The following is a 22859-nucleotide window of genomic DNA, read 5'->3' as shown; positions in this document are numbered from 1 at the left end:
AAGAATATGAAGATAAAATATAAATCATGTGAACTGATTCCCTGGAGAAGTATTTTTCCTCTCACTTTTAACTCCCCAGGATTATGTTATAGAAAACTGTTCTCAGAAAAAGTAATTTGACTTGGTGGATGACAGATAAATGCTATGTGGGTGAATTAGAAAGCTGCAGAGCTTATCTTGTATTTTCTTCAAGGTTTTCTGAAAACATTTTATTGCATCAAAGAGGAAGAGAGGAAACCAAAAGTTACATTGAATGCAGTTCCTTTTATCTTATCTTCCTCTGCTTTTCCACCTTCTTTAAGACCGACCATCTCATTTTAATACCAAATAAAGATGTCATAAAGAAATAGACAAATAAAAAAGCCCAGTTTTGACTCACAATACTAGATGATAACTGAAAGCTGATAAGCATGACCATCCTTGACAGGACAATTCTGGCCTAAAAACCCATGTCCCTCCTCCATTAAACAGTTTTCTACTTTCTCCTCCTTTTATAGTACCACATTACATTTTGTGAGCTCATGTAATAGTTCTCTATAATAAGCACCACAGATGAGCTTCAAAATTTTGTTTTCCTCTTCCTTATATCTAGGTTGTACCTGGAGCTTGGAGATTCTACAGTGGGAACAAATATATAGGACACGTGCCAAGCACTATTCTAAATGTTCCAGGTACATTAATTCATTCAATCCTTACAATAACGCAGGACATAATATTTTATAGATCCATCTTACAGGTGAAGAATCAGAGAAGGTGAATGATGCACCCAAAGTCACTCAACTAAGGGGGAGAGCTAGGATTTAAACTCAGGCAGTGTGGCTCCAGAGGCTGCCCTCTTACCCACTGCACTCATCTCCCTTTGTCAGAAACCTCCTGATTCCTGAGGGCTGACTCTTGGGATCAGCCCAAGAGCTGCTTTGCCTGGAATGCTTTCCTTGCTTCTAGTCATTCTTTGAGCATCGATTCAGGACACATCTCCAAGGGTCTTCCTTGACCCCCTCCCCCCTCCCCTGAAAAGTGATTTGGTGTCATAACAAGAGAAAGGAGAAAACCATTTAATAGAAGAGGAAGATGAGCATTAAGTTCTAAATTACCCCTTATTCCCTTTAAGACTTTGAAGTGAGACAGTCCACAGACTAAACCCTAGCTCTGTCACATACTATGTGGTATTGGGACTCTCCCTCAACTTCCCTGAATCTTGGTTTCCTCATCTGTGAAATGGGGATAACACCGTAATCACTCTCATGGCATTTCTGTAGAATCAGGTGAGATGACGAGCATTGGAGAACCTCACTGTCTGGTACTTAATAAGCTCTCAGAGGTAGCTGTCATCATTGCTGTTGCTTCTATGACATCATAGAGAATTTGCCTGCCTACATGCCTGACTTCTCTGGATGAACTTGAGGGCAAGGACTAGCCATGCTCATCTCTATACTTCCAGCACTAATACAGGGGTTGACAACTGGCTCAAATGAGCTGACCTTCTGAAGAACACTTGCTAACATTGGGGGCTATGAGACTAAATATCACCTCTTTATAACTTGGCAGCTACTTACTGCTCCCTGGAAATATTTCCACCCATTTCATCTTTCCAGCTACCACCTGAACCATTCTCTCTATGCTGCCAAAGGGTTTTCTTACAGGATGTGGAACAATCTCATTTTCTATGTCACCCTTTCAAACTGAAGGGCTAAGAGAAGGCACAATGATGATTCTTGACATCATTGTTCTCAAGCCTTCCTTAGTAACTTAGCCAAAACAACTTTCTTCAAATAAAATCACACACATACATGCATGCACACATGCATGCATTATGTAAGCTGAGCTGTTACAGTAAACATAAAACTTGGGAGCTCAGTCTCAGAGGTATCAGGGATCCACAAAGGCTTAGAAACTCTGCTTTCATACATTACTGATGGGTCAGAAAACTAGTACAAATTCTACAAGAGTCATTTGACCACGTCTATCAAAATTATATATAGGCTAATTATATTAATAGCTATATAATTATGTTATATATAATATATACATATCTTCTGACCAGCAATTCTTTTAGAAATTTATTCTACAAATACACTTTACCCATGTGCAAAGTGACAGATAACCAAAAACATTCATTATGGCATGGGTTATAACAGCAAAATTCTAAAAATGACCTAAACAATTCATCAGTGGGGGTTAAGATAAACAAGTTATTGTACAATTCTACAATGAAATACTCTGAATCTGTGAAGAGACTGAAGGTGTTCAGGGTAGATATAAAAAAATCTTCAAGATACTATAGGGGAAAACAAGATTTAAAATAGTCACACAGCTATTTGTATCAAAGAGAAAAACACATATATAAGGAAGATATAAGTGTAATGACGTATTTATTTGCTTGCACATGCACAGGATAATATGGAATGGACACATAGACATCTGGAAATACTAGCTGCCTCTGGGAGAACTAGGTGGCTGGAAAGGAAGGAAACTTCACTGACACACTTAGGAAATTTTTATGTAAGTACCACCTATAAAAAACATGAAATATTTTGTTAAAAATTTTTATTAAAAATTTTTAACGTTTATTTATTTTTGAGAGACCGAGACAGAGCACGAACAGGGAAGGGACAGAGAGAGGGAAAGACAGAATTTGAAGCAGACTCCAGGTTTGAGCTGTCAGCACAGAGCCTGAAACAGGGCTTGAACCTATGAATGGTGAGATCATGACCTGAGCCGAAGCTGGAAACTTAACTGACTGAGCCACCCAGGCACTCTTGTTAAAAAAATTCCAAAGGGAAAATGCAACTTCTTTCTGGGTTTATTCTCCCCTTCACCCTAAAGGGTGAGAAGAGGAATAATTATGTGATCAAGGCTCTACACATACATCTCCTTCTCCTACTCTTTAGAGTGTTTATGTAATATACCTGAAGTCATACAACTGAGAAAGGATTCAAAACCCATCTGTCGCTTCCAAATTTTCCCATTCATTTGTGAAAGGAACTGCTGAGAGCACATGCCTGCCTGTATGCATGTGGGTGTGAACGGGATTTTCTGGACACTTTCATCTTACCATGTGAGGAAGGCCCTGCTCACCTCCTCATCAAGTAATAGGCAAATCTGAAGTTCCCACCATCTCCCCTCCAAGGTCCCCACCCTCCAGAGATAAGCAGCCTTCAGTTTTACCTGATGAGCCTCCCAATCTCCTCCCTGCTAGAAAGAGCAAAAACTTGGAATAGAATATGCCATGAAATTAGGTTTTAGCTATAGACTCCCTAAAGCTGTGGTTATTTGCACTCTGTTTTATGTTCTCCTGAAGCCAACCGGCCACAGCAGTGGCTGGTTGTAAACATTCTGCTTGTTCTGTGCAAAGAACTGTTAGCTGAGGGTGTTATATGTGAGGTGGGTGGTGGGTAGCAAGGGATGTGAATGTTATGCATGTATTTATTTTGAGTGAGGGTAATGCAAAGGTGGAAAGAACCTAGCTTCTCTCCTCAGAGAAGCCTCTATTCTTATTAGGAAAAATGAGAAATACACAAAGAATCAAGGGTGTGAATTGGGAAAAGGTGTTCATTACAGCTGTGTATGAAATTAAAGATTATCGTGAAATGTGTTACTTTTAAAGCAAATGCCACCTTATTTTTTAAAAAACTTTCTTCTTAGGCAATAGCTATTGGAATATGACTTTTTTCACAATTAACTTGGTATGAATTATGTAGAGTCTAGTATTATCGAATAGAAATTTCTGAGATGATGAAAATGTTCTTTAATTATGCTATCCAATATGGTAGCCACTAGTCACATGTAGCTACTGAACACTTAAACTGTGGATAAACAAAAAGGAAGGTAAATTTTTACTTTAACTTAATTTTAACTAAATAAAATCAAAATATAAATATTCACATGTGGCTAGTAGAATATTGCCTCAAATATGGATGACAATTTGAGCATGTGGGCAAAGCCTCAATAATGGTAACCTTATCTGGCATCTCCCTTTGACCATAAAAACTGGAGCAGGAGATTGGGCAAGGGGTAAAAATGCCCTACAGGACTGTATACAGGTCTTGGGTTCAAGTCTTCATTTCAGCTGTGTGGCCTTGGGGAAGTCATTGAGTTTCTTTGGGACACAGTTACTTGTCAGGAAAATGAGGGTCATTATGTCTTAGTTGCCCAACAATGGGGTTAATCACAAAGCGACACTATAAAGTACTGAGGTAGATCATCAAACCTAGTTGGTAGATGACAGGACTCCATATGAGTCTAAGAGACAATTCAAACCCAATATATCCCAAAAAGAACTCTTGATCTATACCCTTGTAAAGTAAAAATCTCCTTTCCTCCTCATCTTTTCCATCTTAAAAAATGGCACTGACACATCTAATTTCTCAAGTCACAAACTTGAGATGCATACTCTATCCTCTCTTTCTCTCATGTCCAATCTCCAATCAAGTTTTTGTTCTTCCCAAATGTCATCCTGAATCTGATCCTTTACCACCCTCACTGCGCTGAAGGTGTTTCTAAGAGCACTGTGAGAGTTTCCTGACTATTCCAATTTCACTTCCTCCCATTAGTTCATTCTCTACATAGCAAGGATATTTTACAACATAAATAAAATCTCATTCCTCTTCTGCTTAAAACTCTTCACCAACTTCCCACAGATTTGATATAAAGCCTAACTACTTTCCAAGGTCTACATGCTTCTCCTATGGTCTGGTCCTCCCTATGCCAGTGTACTTATCTCTTCTCCTCTTCCTCTTGTTCATTATAAACTAGCAACATTGTCTTTTCTTCTGCCCTTGAAAAAACTCAACTTGCCACTACCCAGGGCTTTAGCTCAATCGATCCTTAGATTTTTGCACAACCTGTTTCTTTCCAACATTTGGGCCTCAACTTAAATGTCACCTCCTGAGTATGTTAGCTAAGACAGTTACTCTCGTGTCCTGAAAGTCACACTCTCTCTTCCCATTACCTTGTTTTATTTTTTTTCTTGTTTTACTTTCTGAATTTTGGGGGGTGGGGTGAGGAGATGTATCTACATGTTCCTTGTCTAACTATCTTTCCTTACAGAATGACTGCAACCACATATTGACTCTAAATGGAACCAGTGGAAGAACTGGCCAGCTTAACCCAGCATAATTGCTGAAACAAAAGAATCACGCACAAGTAAAATGGGTTTTAAGTTACTAAATTTTGGGTAGATTGTTATGTAGCAATCTGTGACCAATATGCCAGTCTTTTCTGATGGCTAGTTGTATTAATTCATAATACAAAAAGAAAAGTGAAAGCTAATGCCTTAAAATAAATATTTCAGAAAACTTTCTCAATTATACTTTTAAATAGAGATTTCTTTTTTAACAAGGAGATGCAAAGGTTATACAGTTAACTGTCACTTAAATTATGTCCTCAAATTAATGAAAATCTAAGTAGGAACAAAGCAACCAATTAATTTTTTTATGTGACAAGGCCTATTTTGAGAATTTTTTTTTGGCTTTAGGAACCATAATGCAATAACTAACTTCTTAAGTGTAATTGTTAGGAGTAAAAGGAGGAGATAATTATCAGACCAAATATGTGATATACATAATATTCAGAGTTCTGACCAGTTGAAGATTTTAAAGCCTCTTTGTAGGATTAAGGTGATAAATGGGTGAAATCTAAAGCAATGTGAACACATTTTTCTTATTCCATTGGTCATTTCTTTCTTTTTTTTTTTTTAATTTTTTTTTTAACGTTTATTTATTTTTGGGACAGAGAGAGACAGAGCATGAATGGGGAGGGGCAGAGAGAGAGAGGGAGACATAGAATCTGAAGCAGGCTCCAGGCTCTGAGCCATCAGCCCAGAGCCCGACGCGGGGCTCGAACTCACGAACCGTGAGATCGTGACCTGAGCCGAAGTCGGTCGCTCAACCGACTGAGCCACCCAGGCGCCCCTCCATTGGTCATTTCTAATTGTACTTCATGACATCATTTTTTCTATTTGAACTTTAAACACCAATAAATATGAGACTTTCAGGTAAAATGGAAAATTAAACACTTGCATTTAATTTGGCTCTCTCTCAAAACCCCATGCAAATAACAGTAGTGTGTGTGTATGTGTGTGTGTGTGCGTTTACATACAGGTATAAATCCTCAAGGAACAAAGACAGCAGAAAGCAACAGCAACAATATGCTGGAATGTGAAAAGTGGACAGACAGGTGGTAACAGAATCCTAAACCAGTTCTGGACAAGACCAAGAACAATCATATTTATACTCTACAAAATCTCATAAAATCTTAAGAACTGGGGCATCAGGGGCCTCTAGAAGTGGGGTGAAGGGGGTGCTGAAATAAGTATTGGTTGAAAGCCATTTAGGAAGAAGGTAGATCCTCAGAGCTTCACTTGTATTTTCACAGAAACTTGGAGAGTTTTTTTTCTTTGCATAGGGAAATAATAAAACCCCTGAACTGTAAGATACCAGAGATGGTTAGGGGTAGGGGAGCTATCCTGAAATCTAGAGGACCAAGTGAATACTTGCATCCTGGAAGCTGAGATTCCCAGGTGTCTTCATTCACTTAGGCTCCAGAACATTGGCAACCAGGTTTTGACTTTCCAGGGAGAACACTGGCAGAGACTTCTCTGGGGAATCTGACCAGCTTAAAGATGAAAGATCTGAAGAGGAATAGGCTGGAGACTCCAAAATTGAAACCCCCCAGCCATTTCCCTACAACAAAGCTACAAGTTGATAGGCCCCACCCATTATTCCGAAATTCTACTCAAGTTTTGCATTTCCTATTCTTTAGCATGGACAGTCAGCGAAAGATAACTGGGTATCTATAAAAGATAGAGAATAATAAAGAGAGTAAAAATGATCAGAAAGTAATGTGTTAGAGTATATGAGGCTATGTGGAGTGAGGAAACATTGAAAATAATAATTATGCTCAGAAAGTTATTGTAATTGTGAAAAAATACTCAAAATATGACTAAAGCTCAGAGTCCTACAGTTCGTGAGTTGCAGAGCTGGGATTTGGGGCCCAGGTCTCACAGACTCCAGAGCCTGTGTGGGCTCAGCCACTAAGCCTTAAGGACAGAAACTGGGATTCATTCATCCTCGTCCAGCCCTACACAGTGTCTGTCACAGAACGAGTGCCTGATGCTGACTGAATGGAAATGGATATTCAGAAGGAAAACATGAAAGCACTGCGGTATTTAAATTTATTAGAGACCACTGTTATTTCCCATTGAAAAGTGAGACAGAATGAAGAGGAAATCATTTGTCTTAAATCCATAAAAACAAGTTTGGAGACCTAGTGATTTCATAATTAATCCTCAGAGCAGAAAAATCCAATTTAGAATAACCCAGGCCTCAGCTTTCTACTAATTAGGGTGCTACTATAATCGAGTCGATAGTAAGGTTTTGCCTGAATTACTGAGGCAATTGTCACTGCATAAATTGATCATCCAGTGATTCATCTGTGGCCACTGTCTTAGTCTGGTCTTGGTGATGGGTCTTATTTTTATATTCCCTTATTAGAGCTGAGCAGGACTGAGTGCTGACCAAAGGGACAGATCTGTCTTTCTTGTGGTTCATCTATATTGCTGTAGTCAGCAAAGATCTAGAAACCTGCCAAGCATCCATAAAACTTCAAAGTTGGTAAAATTTATTTTCCATAATTCCCCAATCTTTTTTCTTTTTTGACATTTTCCTCCCTCTCCCATCTTAGTAAGATCCTTTGTCTATTCCTGCTACAGCCAAAGTACCCCCTCTTAGCTCTTTCTTCCTTCCCTTCTTTATTTTTGGCTCTCTAAAAAAGAGCTGATAAGCTTACTCATTATGGGGTATAAATGAAGAATAACATTGAAACTTTTAATCTTTCCCAGGGACATTTAGTTAGTTAATTAATTTACCTACTTACACTTACTTATTTATATTTGAGAGAGAGAGAGACAGAGAGAGAGTGTGGGGGGGGGGGAGGGTTGGGTAGAGGGAGAGAGGGAATTCCAAGCAGGCTCCTCCTTGACAGTGCAGAGGTGGGGCTTGATCTCACAACTGTGAGATCATGACCTGAGTCGAAATTAAGAGTCAGATGCTTAACCCACTGAGCCACCCCCGCCAAAAGGTACATTTATTTCAAATACAGATGACTTTAGCCAAAGGATTAAAGTTCACACTGTAAAATTCCAGATATTAGGGAGACGTTCCAGTCCCTGAGGTCACTCCTAGCTTCTCTCTTCTATACCCTCCTCTATAATGCTGGAGCAGGGACTCTGCCAACTACAATCCTACTCTGTGGCTGGCTCTCTGATAAGGTTCTGCCAGTAGGGGGTCCTACGAGGAGACCGGAAGGGGAACAAATGGAGTGAAAGGATTTGGTCTTTCCTGTTTGCCCATTGTCCTGTCAATGTTGCTCCAGCAGTGATTCTTCAACCTCACAGTGGCAGTTGGTTCCAGTTTCCATCTTAAAAAATAAACATCCCAGACTAGACTCACTGCATTGCCCTGTACCCCAGAGGTACTAGCACAGGCAGGGCAGCATTTTCTCCTCAGAGGCATGGGGGGTCAGCTCCAGGGGGCAATCTTCTCTGAGCTTCAAGGTTCTGATAAACCCAACCTCTTCCTCTGGACCCTCTAGCCCTAGGGGCAATATGCTGCTTCCTGTACCTCCTGTAGTTAATATCTATGTAGACTCAGTGCTCACTTTATGACATTTTAGTTCTTCAATGCTTATGTAACAGATTCCCTACATTAATTTCTGCTAAAATAACTGCTGGGTTTCAGTTTTCCCGAGTGGAGCCTGAGAGGTCCAGGGAGCTAGAAAAAGAAAGATTCTTTGGGGAAGGGACCCTCTCTCTCTCTCTCTTTCTCTATCTGAAATCACATACCACATAAACGACCACCCACCTATCCTGCTTGTTAATCTGACAGGAATATCACCTTGGTATCAACATGGTTTCTGAATTTATATTTCAAAATATTTAAATCCCAAGTCTGATTTCTACCCTACAGAATTTTTTTCCCTTTCTTCTGCTTGTCTTTGCTAATTTGTACGGAAACTTTCTTTCCTAAAAATATGGAAGGTGTTTAAAACAAAGTAAAACAGTGCAAGATATCTGCACCCTAGAAGAGCTCATAGACTAAAGTGTTATATAGGTACAAAATACTATTAACATAAGGTATTCCTCGGTGGATTGCTTTATTATTTCCAATTTGCTGTTTTTCTTTGTGAAGATTATATATCACTACCCATTATCATGGACTTGCAGTCCCTTTCCTGGGGAGAAGTCTAATTTCCCACCCCATTACCATGCTTGGCCATAAGACTTATTGTGGCCAATGGAATATAAGCAGAAGTGATTATGGCATATGTGAGCAGAACTTTGAAGAGCTAATGTGTGGCTCTACCATTACCGTTTCCCTCTTCCATGAGAATGCATGTCTTAGGTACAGGCTGCATCTTCAGCCAATGTTCCATGAGAAAGAAGACATGGAAAGCAGAGCTTCAGCTGACCCAAAGCTAGTATGCTATGTGAACAAGAAATAAATCAGTTGCTTTGAGTAAGACACTGGGATTTGAGAGATGTCAGTGCAGCAGAACCTAGCATAATCTGACGGGCACAGTCTCTAACCCAACAAAGACAATCCTGTAATCTATGGCTTAATTTACTCTGTCCTGAAGAGGATGGATTTTTTTCTTCCCTTGTGGATAAGCTATGCCAGTCCACATAGCAAAGTGATGGCAGAGAGGGAGGAGGTTTGTGGCGAGGAGAGGAACTTTAGGCTGTGGAGGCTTCAGTGGAGGAGGGATGTTTCTGTCAGAGGGTGTGAAGAGAGGGTATGAAGGAAGAAGAAATGATGATAGCCAACGGATGCTGAGACCATGTACTTGGCTTCTTCTTCATGTCCTTTGAGAAACTTGAGTAAAAACTGGAAATCCCTGCTAATTACTTTTGGCTGCTGAACTGTGCTTTGTGCAATATGGAAACAAATAGTTGTGGTACAATATAATCACTGCATAATCACAGTATTTACAAAGGCTAATGGGCCCAGAAGTCTAATGCCATTTGCATGAGACACGAGGGGTTTAATAAAAATGACAACATCCGGGGCACCAGGGTGGCTCAGTCAGTTAAGCATCCGACTCTTGATTTCGGTTCAGGTCATGGTTTCACAGATTTTGAGTTCCAGCCCCACATTGGGTTCTGTGCTGACAGTTTGAAGTCTGCTTGGGATTCTTTCCCCCTTTTTCTCTGCTCCTCACCTGTGCTCTCTCTCTCTCTGAAAAATAAATAAACATAAAAAGAAATGACAACATCTGAACTAGATCCTGAGAGAACAGGCTTTCACCAGATAGTGAGAGGAAGAGCACACTTTAGAAAGATAAAACATCAGTCGTGGGATAGTTAGGTAGCCTCCACTGCTACATAGTAGAGCATTTGGCCCATTCAGCCTAGGAGACTGGTGGGGAGGGGGAAAAAAGCAGTTTTGTATGCCACGTGCTAAGGACTTTGAACTTGATCCCAAAGGGCCTAGGGAATCTTTGAAGGCTCTTAAGCAAGGAAGCAATGCTACTACATGTGGCAGTGTGTTTTATTCACTGTTAAAGGTGCTTGGCAAAGGGATGAGGAAGGGTGGAAATCCACGATATTCTGCTTGTCAAACTGTGGGCTGTGAATTCTTAGAGGAAGGGTGTCCTTCTAAGGTGCCATGTGGGCCCATGGTAGGAGACTTGCATGTGACCCAGCTACATGGGTGTGATGGATAGATATGGGAGTAGGGAAAGATGAAGGAGTTGAGCAAACTTATAATTGTTTATGCAAGAGTTGGTGGCTGCTTTGACTAAGGCAGTGGCAGTGAGGTCAGAAAGGAGGAGCTAGGACCAAAAGGAGTGAGTGGTGATGGTGGGTGATGAAAAAGATGGTAGTGTCGAGGCTGGTCAACATGTAGTGGAAAACACAAAGCTTATGGTGTTGGTGTAGTATTGGGGGTGAGTGAAGTGGGAAATGAGAAGACTCAAATTTATCTCCAGGGATAAAAACATTTCTAAGACGTGGTTCTGAATTAGCAGTCATTTGAATAAAATACTATTCACAAAAGCCATAGATTTAACTCTGGTCATTGCCCCTCGCCCAACCAGTACCATTCTCAGATATAAGATGCACCCTGCCCAGGTCCTGGATTTTAGAGGGCTCATAAATCAGCCTCCCAATGGGTTGCTTTCCACAGGGTGAAGTATTGGCCAGGCGAAGAGGAAGTGACCACCTAGAGTCTGACCCCAAAATCACCTAGGCCACTTTAGGGTCTTTGTGGGCCTCTCAGGTCTACCTGAGACAATTCTATGCCTACCAAGTATCCAAGCTGTTTTCAGGGGACATGAATGACATGTGGACATGGGGCCGGGGTGTACACACACATGAGCCTGAGGCCCCTCAGGGTGGGATGGAGCTGGGGACAGGAAGAGAAGAGGGCAGGCCATGAGTGTGGGGGAAACCATTTTTCCACCAACGGAATGGGTTTCCAAGAATCCTGAGAACTTAGACATTCAGGTCTTTATGCGGGTGTATTTGTCAAGATAGAAAAAGAAACTGTTGTTAACATAATTTATTACTTCTAATTATTTAGACATATGGTCTATAGGCTTCACTTGTACTCTTGCCCCAAGCCTTACAATTCTTCTAAGCAGGTCTGCCCTTCCTTTAGATTTAAGAGTGTGATTTAAAAGAGATAAATCTATTGTCTTTCATCCCCAAATCCTAATGAAGATAAATATGAGAGCCTGGGTTTGAGTGTGCTAGCAGAGTAAGAGTGAGCTCATGGAATCTGACTATCCAGGAGGGTTTCCTGAACTGACTTATCTTCTCTGTTCCATTCCTCCATTTCTAAATGGATATAATACTACTACTGGTCTCATGAGTAACCTGATATCTAGTGATTGCTTGATGAGTGTTGGCTGTGTATCACGGAAGGGGCATGGGTTTGAAATCAGGCACATTTGGGTTCTAAGCAGACCCCAAAGTCTGCTTGTTACTGTGTACCCTTGAACAAACTGTTTAACTTTTAGGACCCTGGATTCTACCTTCTGTAAAGCAAGGACAATGAAATGATGTTGCAGGGTTGTCGCAAAGGTCAAATGAGACAATGAATGAAGGAAGAACAGGCAGCACAGAGCTCCCCACTGATCTCCCTTGTTCCTGCTGACCATTGTTCCAGATGATGTAATGCACAGTGTAATTACACAGTATGCAATCCATCCACAGATGCAGTTCTAGCTCCCTTTCTTCCCTTTATGTTAACCCTCGCTTATTTTATTGTATGTAAATTTGGCAAATCTTCCCTTTTCCTACAAATGCTTTACATTGCCTTTCTACCATTTTGTGTGTAAAATGGTGTCTTTCCCATCAAATTTAATATGCTCAAGTTAAAATTTTAAATTAAAAATATGCACACATAAATATATTTATGAACACAAAATCACATTCTCTACTATAGTATTATACTTGGCACAAAATATATTAAAAGTATGTGTTGAATGAATTGATGAAAGAAATTGAACATAACACCAACAAGTGGAAAGATATTCCATGATGATGGACTGGAAGAATTAATACTGTTAAAATGTCCATACTACCAAAAGCAATCTACAGACTTGATGCAATTCCTATCAAAATACCAACAGAATTTTTCACAGAACTAGAATAAATGATACTAAAACTCTATGGAGCCACAAAAGACCCTGAGTAGCCAAAGCAATCTTAAAAAAAGAAGAACAAAGCTGGAGGTATCACAATCCCAGATTTCAAGATATACTACAAAGCTGTAACAATCAAAACATTATGGTACTGGCACAAAAACAAACACATAGATCCATGGAACAGAACAGTGTGTTCAGAAATAAGCCCATGCTTATATGGCCAATTAATCTACAACAGAGGAGGCAAGGATATACAATGGAGAAATGACAGTCTTTTTCAATAACTGATAATGGGAAAACTGGAAAGCTACATTGCAAAAAAAATGAAACTAGACCATTTTATTACCATACAAAAAATGAACTCAAAATTGACTAAAGACCTAAATGTGAGATCTGAACCCATAAAAATCCTAGAAGAGAACATAGGCAGTAATCTCTGGATATCAGCCATAGCAACATTTTTCTAGATATGCCTCCTCAGGCAAGGAAAATGAGTATAAAAATAAACTATTGGGAATACCCCAAAATGAAAAGCTTTTGTACAGCAAAGGAAACCATCAAAAAAATGAAAGGACAACCTATTGAATGGAAGAAGCTATTTGTAAATGATATATCCAATAAGGAGTTAATATCCTAAAATATATAAAGAATGGATTCAACCTAACACCAAAAAAACAACCAAAAAACCCCAAAACAGAACCAAATCAAAAAACTCCCTAATCTCATTTAAAAATGGGCAAAGAACCTGAACAGACATTTTTCCAAAGAAGATATACAAATGGTCAACAGATACAACAAAGGGTGCTCAACATCACTCATCATCAAGGAAATGCAAATCAAAACCATAATGAGACATCACCTCGCACTTATCAGAATGGCTAGAATCAAATGAACAAGAAAAATACATGTTGGAGAAGATGTGGAGAAAAAGGAACCCTCATCCATTATTGGTGGGAATGTGGAAAATAGTATGAAGTTTCCTCAAAATATTAAAAATAGAAATACCAGATGACCCAGTAATCCCACTACTAGATATTTACCCAAAGAAAATAAAAACACTAATTCAAAAGATATGTGCACCCCTATGTTTATCACAGCATTATTTACAATAGCCAAGATATGAAAACAACTCAAGTGCCTATCCATGGATGAATGGATAAAGAACAGGTAATAAATATATACAATAGAATATTACTCAGCCATAAAAAACAATGAAATCTTGCCATTTGTGACAACATAGATGGACCTAGAGGGTATTATGCTAAGTGAAATAAGTCAGACAGGAAAAGACAAACACTATATGACTTCTCTTATATGTGGAATCTAAAAAACAAAACAAATGAATTAAGAAACAATCCAAAAAACAGACTCTTAAATATGGAGAATAAACTGGTGGTTGCCACAGGAGAGGAGATGAGGGAATAGGTAAAATAGGTGAAGAGGATTAGGAGGCACAAACTTCCAGTTATAAAATAAATATGTCACAGAAGTGTAAAATACAACATGGGGAATATAGTCAATAATATTGTAATAATGTTATATGATGACAGATGGTGACTACACTTACCATGGTGAGCCCTGAGTAATGCATAGACTTGTTGAATCAATATGTTGTATACCTGAAACTAATAAAACATTGTATGCTAATAATACTTCAATAAAAATTATTGAAATAATGAGTTAGTAAATGAAAAAACTATTTACAGATGGATAAATGACAAAAAAAAAAAAAAAAAGGTTTCTAAGTAATTGAATTCATAGTTGGTCCTACAAGTACTAAGAGAACACAGCTAACTAACTACTGGGTCTCCAGACACCCAATGGTGCATTTTACCCACATGACTGGGTGCATCTTTTGCCTCTTAAACTAGATGCATTAAGTTATGTTCTATTTAAAAGAAGCCACATCATCTTCAGAAACACAAATCTCAGGCTGTGTGGCTGGTTTCATTTTCATTTCAGTATAAAACTTTCCAGGATATAGATGGGTTTCCCCCGACTTTACAGATCAATAGAAAACAACCTGCATATTGGGTATCCTAATGCTGAATAAGTGATTGCAATAAAAAAAGTGTTCTGAGACAGCTGTAAGTCATGGGGGCACTAAAAGAACATTAATCCTACCTAAATCAATATCAGTATCTCTTTGCCTAAAGGACTCTCTAAAGATTTCAGATCAATGAAAACATCAGAAAACCTTCAAACAGAGAATAAGAAAAAGGTACATGCTGGAAGAATGCATGGCTTTAGCTACCCATGTTGACAGGGTTTAGAAAACACATGTGCATACGTTTCTGATAAATGTGAAATGGCAATGTGTCCTGCCTTTAGAGCTGCTGTAACAAATTACCATAGACTGGGTGGCTTCTCAACAACTGAAATTTATTTCCTGGAGACTGGAAATCTGAGACCAGGGTGTTCGTATGGTCAAGGTCTGCAACCTCTTCTGGTTGCAGACTTCTGATTGTATTCTCCCATGGTGGTCAGTAATCTAGCTCTCTGGTCTCTTCTGTAAGGCACTAATCCCATTCATGAGGGCTCCACCATCATGACCTAATCACCAACCTGAGGTCTCACCTCCTAATACCATCACAGTAAGAATTGTCAACATATGAATTTGGAGGTGGGGAACATAAACATTCTGTCCATAACATACCCACAACACTGAACGACATTTAGCTTAAAAGGAATGCTATGCCAGTTCAGGTCAGATATTTAACTTTGCAAAAATTAGTTTTTTCACCTCAAACTTTTTTACACCAACTACAACTTTTTAGGGATTTTTCCCAAGAATTCTCATTGTACTTATGGTCATCCTCCTTCTCCACCTCCGTCACCACCACCACCACCACCACATCTATCAATTATTGAGTGCTTTATCTGGGCCAGGTAGTGGACTAAATATTTTACACAACTCATTTCATTTAACGTCCTTAAATCTTATTACCACAATCCTTTCTTCCTTGCTTCTTTCTTTTCCTTCTGTCAAAACTTACCTATCCTCTGTTCTAGACCCTTAGGGCTCTGTAGATTGGCCAGTCTATAAAGACGTGCTAGGCAGAATAATGTCAACGTCCTAATCCCAGTATTAGGGATTTTAAGCCATATGTCAAAGGGGAATTAATATTTCAGATAGAATTAAGGTTGCTTGTCAGCTGACCCTAAGGTAGGGAGTAGGGAGGGAGGAAGATTATCTTGGACCATTCAGGCAGGCTCAGTGTAATCATAAGGATCCTTAAAAATGGGAGAGGAAAGAATAAGAGTCAGAGAGGGAGGTAGGATGACAGAAACAGGGTCAGAGTGAAATGATGTGATGTTAGAAGAATTCAACCACTGTTTCTGGCTTTGAAGATGAAGGGAAGGGCCCGGAGACAAGAATGTAGCAGCCTCTAGAAGCTAGACAGGATAAGGAAACAGTTCTCCCCCAGAGCCTCTACAAAAGAATGCAGCACTGCCATACCTTGACTTTAGCCCAGTGAGACCCATGACAGACTTCTAACCTGCAGGGCCATAGTACATTTGTGTTAAGCCATGAAATTCATGGTGATTTGTTATAGTAGCCATAGAAAACTGATATATAACGTTAAAAGGATAAGACTGGAGCCATAGTGCCTTATCTTAGAATCCACATCCTACCACTTACCCACTGTGTTTCCTTGGGCAAGTTATTTAACCTCTCTGTGCCTTTCCTCCTCTGTAAAAATGGAGATAATGACTATACCTTCCTCATAGGACTAACATTCAACAAACTCCCTACTGTTGTATTGAACTACTGCCTCTGAAGTTGTCTGAGTTTTGAGAGGGGACTTCTGGAAATACAATGCTCCAATGAAATGACAGACCCTAATGCTAACAGCCTCGGGCCCCACAGCTGTCTAGTGCAGGAGAACTTTCTGTGGGGTCAGATTCTTAGGCTCCCATACAATTATGACTGGTAAGCAACTTGTAGGCCCAGTCTTGGTGATACCATGTAAAATGACCAAACGGTATCATACACTGATTTATAAAAATATGTACCCATTGGTTGCTTTTATTACTTCTCAAACACAAATATACATTGAAATGGAGCATGAGGCTATTTGATTTTTAATCAATTCTCAGCTATAATTTTTGCAGAATGTAGTTTAAATAACAAAGATTTACATGAGGTTAGTTTAGGATATACTGCTGAAGACAAGTCTAAATTCCTACAAAACATTATAGCCATGAGCAATTAATCCTCCAGAACCATGCTGAGGGACATACCAAAAACAATCCCTGGAAAAGCCTACAAGATGTTTGCGCTAAGGAGGTTGCTAAGGAAATTGTTCACTGCTTTATTTACAGCCCTCCTCCCTTTCCTGTGCAAGAATTTTATTTCTTGCAAATGCTAGGAAAATGCTAAGAAAGGCTCTGCTTCACTAAGAGATTGGTTTTCTTCCTCTCTGACAATCAGAACCACGTGACTTCCTGTGTTTCTCCCTCTGCTTTACCCACTATGATTAAAGCCCAATTTACTGGCTCATTTATCAACCATTACAGATACATAGGCCATTGAGGCCTGCAAATCTGAGCCTTTTTCCCCCCTGAACTTGAGTGCCTACTCTAAATGATATTCTCCTTGGTTAAGAATATTTACTTACATTTTACCATTTCATTTGTTTGTTTACATCCGCCCCCAAATGCTTTAACAAATTCCAAAGGCAATCAGATATGTTTGTATGCACCTGTTCACACTAGTTTAATGCGACTGGAAAATAAAGTGTACTTTAGTTCTGCCCATGTGGCACGTACCTGAGGTGTCAGCATTATAGAGAAAACACACTTTTCTCCTGTTCATTCATCTGCCATTGACTGGAGTGACTATGAGCAAACCACTCAGTCTCTGTGACCCTCATCATACCACTGCATCCTCAGAGTTGTAATGAGTCTATGGTGCAACTCTGGAATACAGGAGTTGTTTATAAATGGTGGCCACTATCACCTTTTATCCTTGCAATTGTTGCTACCACTACTTGAAGATGACCATCAGACAGTTATTTGACTGATTACTACCATCCATACCTCACTGCCATGGTTTTCTGGCTCATGCAGCTGAGAAGGTTAACCAATAAGAAGGCAATCAAAGGGAGGTTACAGAGAACCTCCCACCAACAACCCTTCAGCAATTTCCTCCTGTCCTTAACAGCCCTCATTGGCCCCAGCACCAAGATTTCCATGGTCAGTGCTTCCTTAGCACTAAGAGCTGTGTTGTTTTGTTATTCTCTAGACTTTTTTTTAATTCCCTAGCTCATAATTTATAAGGGGGGAAAAAGGCACGTAAGCCAATTTCATATCAAGTGGTCTTTTATGTACACAATTACATTTCACATGTGCACATGACACATGAATTAAAATATATGATACAGGATTTCAGGATCTTGGGGTCAGGCATTAATCCTGATAATAGAATTTAATAGCCAAAAAACTTGATAGGAAAGTCTATTAGCAAAATTGAGACTAAAAACAAATCAATAAGCCAAGGGTAAATTCAAGTAGAACAAAGAGACCACAATTGACTATTTGACTATGGTTTTCAACTTCTCATGTGGATACTGCAGGTTTAGATAAGAGAACCAGACTCTGAAGTCCCATCTCCATCCTCCAGCAGTGGCAATAGTGCCAACTCCGCTGTGCCCCTTTCCTGTTCTGTTAGGTCTTATGATCAAAATCATACCCTGGGTGCCACTGGCTGTCAGGCAGGAACTTCCTGCCCTCAGTAGCTCACAGTCTAGCAAGGGGATAAAGGCATGTAGGCAAATTTCATTTCAAAGCGTCTTTTTATCATGTCTATTTCATATATGCACAGGACACAAACTAAAATGTTTTGTGTACAACCAACCTTTGCAAGGAAATTGGTTGATACTGAGTTATATGTGATATGATTTTCACTGTAGACTTTCAAAAGCTAGAAATTCTCTCACTGAGATGTCTGCAGTTGCCTACTTACTGGCTCCTGCTTCTACTCTTTCCTACAGCCTGTTCTTAACAAAGTAGTCACAATAATACTTTCAATAGTTAGGTTAGACTATCTCTTCCCTTTGTAAAAGCCAAGGCTGTATATAATCAGCCTCCCTCTTTCCTTTCTAACTCATCACTGTTGACTGTATCATCATTTTTTTCCAGCCACAGGATCTTACTTTCCCCCCAAACACACAAATGTGCTCACAGATTAGGGTCTGTGCTTTGGTTGTTCCCTTACCTGGAACTCCCTCTAAGTACTTCCCTCTTATCTCCTTCAGGTCTTTCTTTCCCATTTTTATTTAAATTTTATTTAAATTTTAGTTAGTTAACATACAGGGCAGTATTGGTTTCAGGAGCTGAATTCAGTGATTCATCAATTACATACAACACCCAGTGCTCATCACAAGTGCCCTCCTTAGTACCCATCACCCATCTAGCCCATCTTCCACCCACCTCCCTGCATCAACCCATAGTTTGTTCTCTATCATTAAGAGTCTCTTGTGGTTTGTTTCTCTCTCTCCTCTTCCCGCTGCTTCCAATATGTTCACCTGTTTCTTAAATTCCACATATGAGTGAAATTATATGGTATTTGTCCTTCTCTGATTGATTTATTTCATTTAGCATAATACATTCTAGCTCCATCCGTATCATTGCAAATGACAAGATTTCATTCTTTTTGATGGTTGAGTAATATTCCATAGTGTGTGTATGTGTGTGTATGTGTATGTGTGTGTGTGTGTATACACACACACACATATATATGTATGTATATATCACATCTTCTTTATTCATCAGTTGATAGACATTTGGGCTCTTTCCATAGTTTGGCTATTGTTGATAATGCTGCTGTAAACACTGGCTTCATGTGTCCCTCCAAATCTATATTTTTATACCCTTTGGGTATCCTTCAAGTCTTTTTCCAATCACGACTTCTATGAGGCCTCCTGAAGAATATAAACACTGTCTTTTGAAAATTTAACCTGCATCCACCTCCCCATGCCACTGTTCTTCATTCCCTAACCCCTATACCTCTTTTTCCTTTTCCATAGTACTTATCACATTCTAACATGTTTTACAATTGATTTTTTAAAAATGTTTACCTCAGCACTACTGACATGTGTGGCTAGAGACCTCTTTGTTGTGGGGGTCACCTGTGTACTGAGGGATGTTTAGCGGCATCCCTGCTCTCCATCCCCTAGATACCAGTGGCACTCTCTACTTCCACTGTGACAACCAAAAATGTTTCCAGATCTTGCCAAATCATGCCCCTATTGAGAACCACTAGTTTATAGTTTGTTGCCAGTTAGCCCCAACTACAAGCTAAGCTCCAGGAGAGCAAGGATCTTGGCCTATTTATTCACAGTTGATTCCCAAGCACACAGAAAAATAACAGGCATGCAGCGTGTGAATGAATGAGTACCTATTTAAACATATGCACAAACCACAAACATAAATTTCAGAATATTCTATTAGGAAATGGTCAATATTTAATTTTACCTCATTTTTTACAGGTTTTCATAAAAATAAATTAATGGTAATAACAGGAATCAAATTACAGGGAGAAACAGTTTTTTCTGTGTATATCTAGCACAAACTTTTTCCTGAAAGGCACTTCAGAATTGATCTATTTCTTGAAAGTATATATTATATATCTATTATAAAAAGTGGCATAAATCTTTTCTACATTTCCTTTTCTCGGTCTACCAGCAAAAACGTTTATTATAAGTACCAACCTTAACAAGTAATTGCCTCAAGGATATTACTGGTAATGCCATTGTAAAAATGAAGGGCAATGATACTCAAGGAAGCCAACATTCACAGGCAAGGAGGTGCTGAGGAAAAAATTAAATCTTAAATAGATTTGTCTATCATAATTATCAGACGCAACTAGAGTTTAATTGATCTAGAGAGTGGGTGGTCCTGCCTGAAGGATGTCATGTAATAAAAACCAGTAGAACAATAGTTCTCAAGTGGAGAGAGTGGTGTGATTTTGAGCCCATCCATCATCCCCACCCCTCCAACCCTGGCAAGGAAAATCTGGCAATGTATGGAGACATTTTTTATTATAATAATTAAGCAGGGAGGGAGCAGCTGCTAGCATCAAATGGGTAGAGGCCAGTGATATCCTAACGATTCTACAACACACAAGACAGCTTCCTACAACAGAGTTATTCGGTCCAAAATGTCAACAGTACACAGGTAGTAGAGTGTAATGCTTAAGAGTGTGGAGTCTGAAGCCTCCCTGTCTGAATCTGAATTCCTACTCCATCACTGAGACAGACTGCCTAGTTGTTCGGCAAACCTGTTTCACTTTCCCTCTTGGGCATACAGATAGACTAGTTACGTTAGCATTCCTTGCTTTTGGGGTAACAATATGACTGAACTCTGGCCCATGAAATGCGGGTATAAGTGCAGTAAATCACTTTTAAGCCTGGCCCATATAGACTTCCTACAAAATTACTCATCTCTCTTTTCCCGTGTGTCAACCAGATGCAAGGGATCCAGGGGATGGCAGTTACTAGAAAGAAGCAGCCTGGGTACTTGAATGACTGCATGGAACAGAGACACTGCACTTCCTTCCTCATGGTAGCCTACACTATGATGTGAACCACACATAAACTTCAATAGCGCTAAAGCACTGATACTTGGGAGTTGTTTCATTGGGTGGACTAGCCTACCCATGTGACCTACTACAGATTCCTTAACCTGCTTGTGCTTTACTTTCCTTATCTATAAAAGGGTGGCTATAATACCTCCTCTCTTAGAGGGTTGTTGTAAGGATTAAGGTCTTAAAACAGTGTTTGGCATCTAGTAAGAGTTTTCCTATGTGTAGGTCCACCTTTGGCTATATATAAAATGACTGATGGCATCATGTCTCTTATAGACATGTATACTCACAGGTTTGCTTTTATTGTTTCTCAAACATTGATAGATATTGAAATAGAATGCTAGGCTATTTGTTTTTGAATTTATTCTCAACTTTAATTTTTTGTACAAGGTAGTTCAGAGTATAAAGGTTCATGATTAGATTATCCTGTGTTGTTTTTATTACTTTCATCCTTACTCCATTCATTTAATGGACAAATACTGAGCATCTATGGTATGCTAGGCATTGTGTTAGGTATTGGAGATATAATTATGAGCAAAACCAGACATAGCATATGCCTCCATGCAGTTCAGTTTTCTGGAGAGGTATTAATCATATTTTGCCCAAATAATTATACAGTTATGAAATTGAAAATTAAAAAAATGCTCCATAGGAAACATGTGACTGAAAGAGAATACAGCAAGGAGACCTGGTTTGGAAGGAGGAGATGAGGGCTTCCCTGGGAAGAGTTCTGGAGTTAGTTTTTGAAGGATTAGTAAGAGTAAACTAGGGGGAAAGGGAAGAAATGGGAAGACAATTCTGAGAGAGAAAACTGTGTGTGCAAATGCCCTGAGGGAGAGTGCATCTGAAGAACTGAGAGAGGCTCTACGTATCTGGATCATAATTGCAAATATCTAATTGCAGAATTCAAATCATGTCACTAACATAACAAATAAAGTATAGTTTCATAAGGGACCTTGCCAAATGCTCAGTAGGTCTGGTTCAAATCAATTTGGGACAAGCAATCAGTCCCATTTACACATCAGAAATTAGCTTGTTGATAATCCAGGTCCTAGAATCAAAGTAGTGTGAGACGATACTGGAGTTGTTTTATTGGGGGGATTTTTTTTGGATCCAGCAAAGACCTTGTAATCTTGGGATAATGACAATATAAACTACTATAATTTTAAGTTAAATTAAAAGTTTTATTGTAATCCTACAAAGACATTTAAGAATATTTATCAAAATAGTAAAGAAATCAGAGCATCAATAATTTTGAATAGTTTTGGTATAAAGTGACAAATTTAGAAAACATTATAATTATAGTTATTTTGCCTACTCTTCAAAGTATAGTGTTCAAGAGTTTTAGTCACATTAAAATTTTAATTGTAATTTGCACTTTCTATGAGAGTTTAACTTACTGCATTTGTAATAAATTTTAAATGTTCAAAAAATAAGAAGTGAAGGTGGGAGACAGCGAAGGGAGACGAGGTTAGAGAGGAATTGACCATGTGGCCAGGCCATCCAAGGCCTTGTAGGTCACTTCAGTAATTTTGGTATTTATTCCAAGGTTTTTAAACAGGGTCAAGTGACATGAGTAGATGTGTATTTTGAAAACATCCTTCTGTTTGCACTTGGGAGA

At 39.1% G+C, this 22859-nt stretch overlaps 1 protein-coding gene and 1 long non-coding RNA gene across 3 annotated transcripts in view; one reads left to right on the top strand and one right to left on the bottom strand.

Moving 5' to 3' along the window:
* Window positions 1-22859, bottom strand: part of ANO4 (anoctamin 4) — a 395702-nt gene that overhangs the window by 120904 nt on the left and 251939 nt on the right. The window lies entirely within an intron of this gene.
* On the top strand, window positions 2077-5265 carry LOC122224988. Its single transcript, XR_006205051.1, has 3 exons — window positions 2077-2252; window positions 2395-2502; window positions 5050-5265. It is a non-coding gene; the product is annotated as an uncharacterized LOC122224988 (long non-coding RNA).

This window comes from Panthera leo, chromosome B4 (assembly GCF_018350215.1).
Source record: "Panthera leo isolate Ple1 chromosome B4, P.leo_Ple1_pat1.1, whole genome shotgun sequence".
Taxonomy (NCBI): domain Eukaryota; kingdom Metazoa; phylum Chordata; class Mammalia; order Carnivora; family Felidae; genus Panthera; species Panthera leo.
This window is presented reverse-complemented; position numbering and strand designations above follow the sequence as displayed.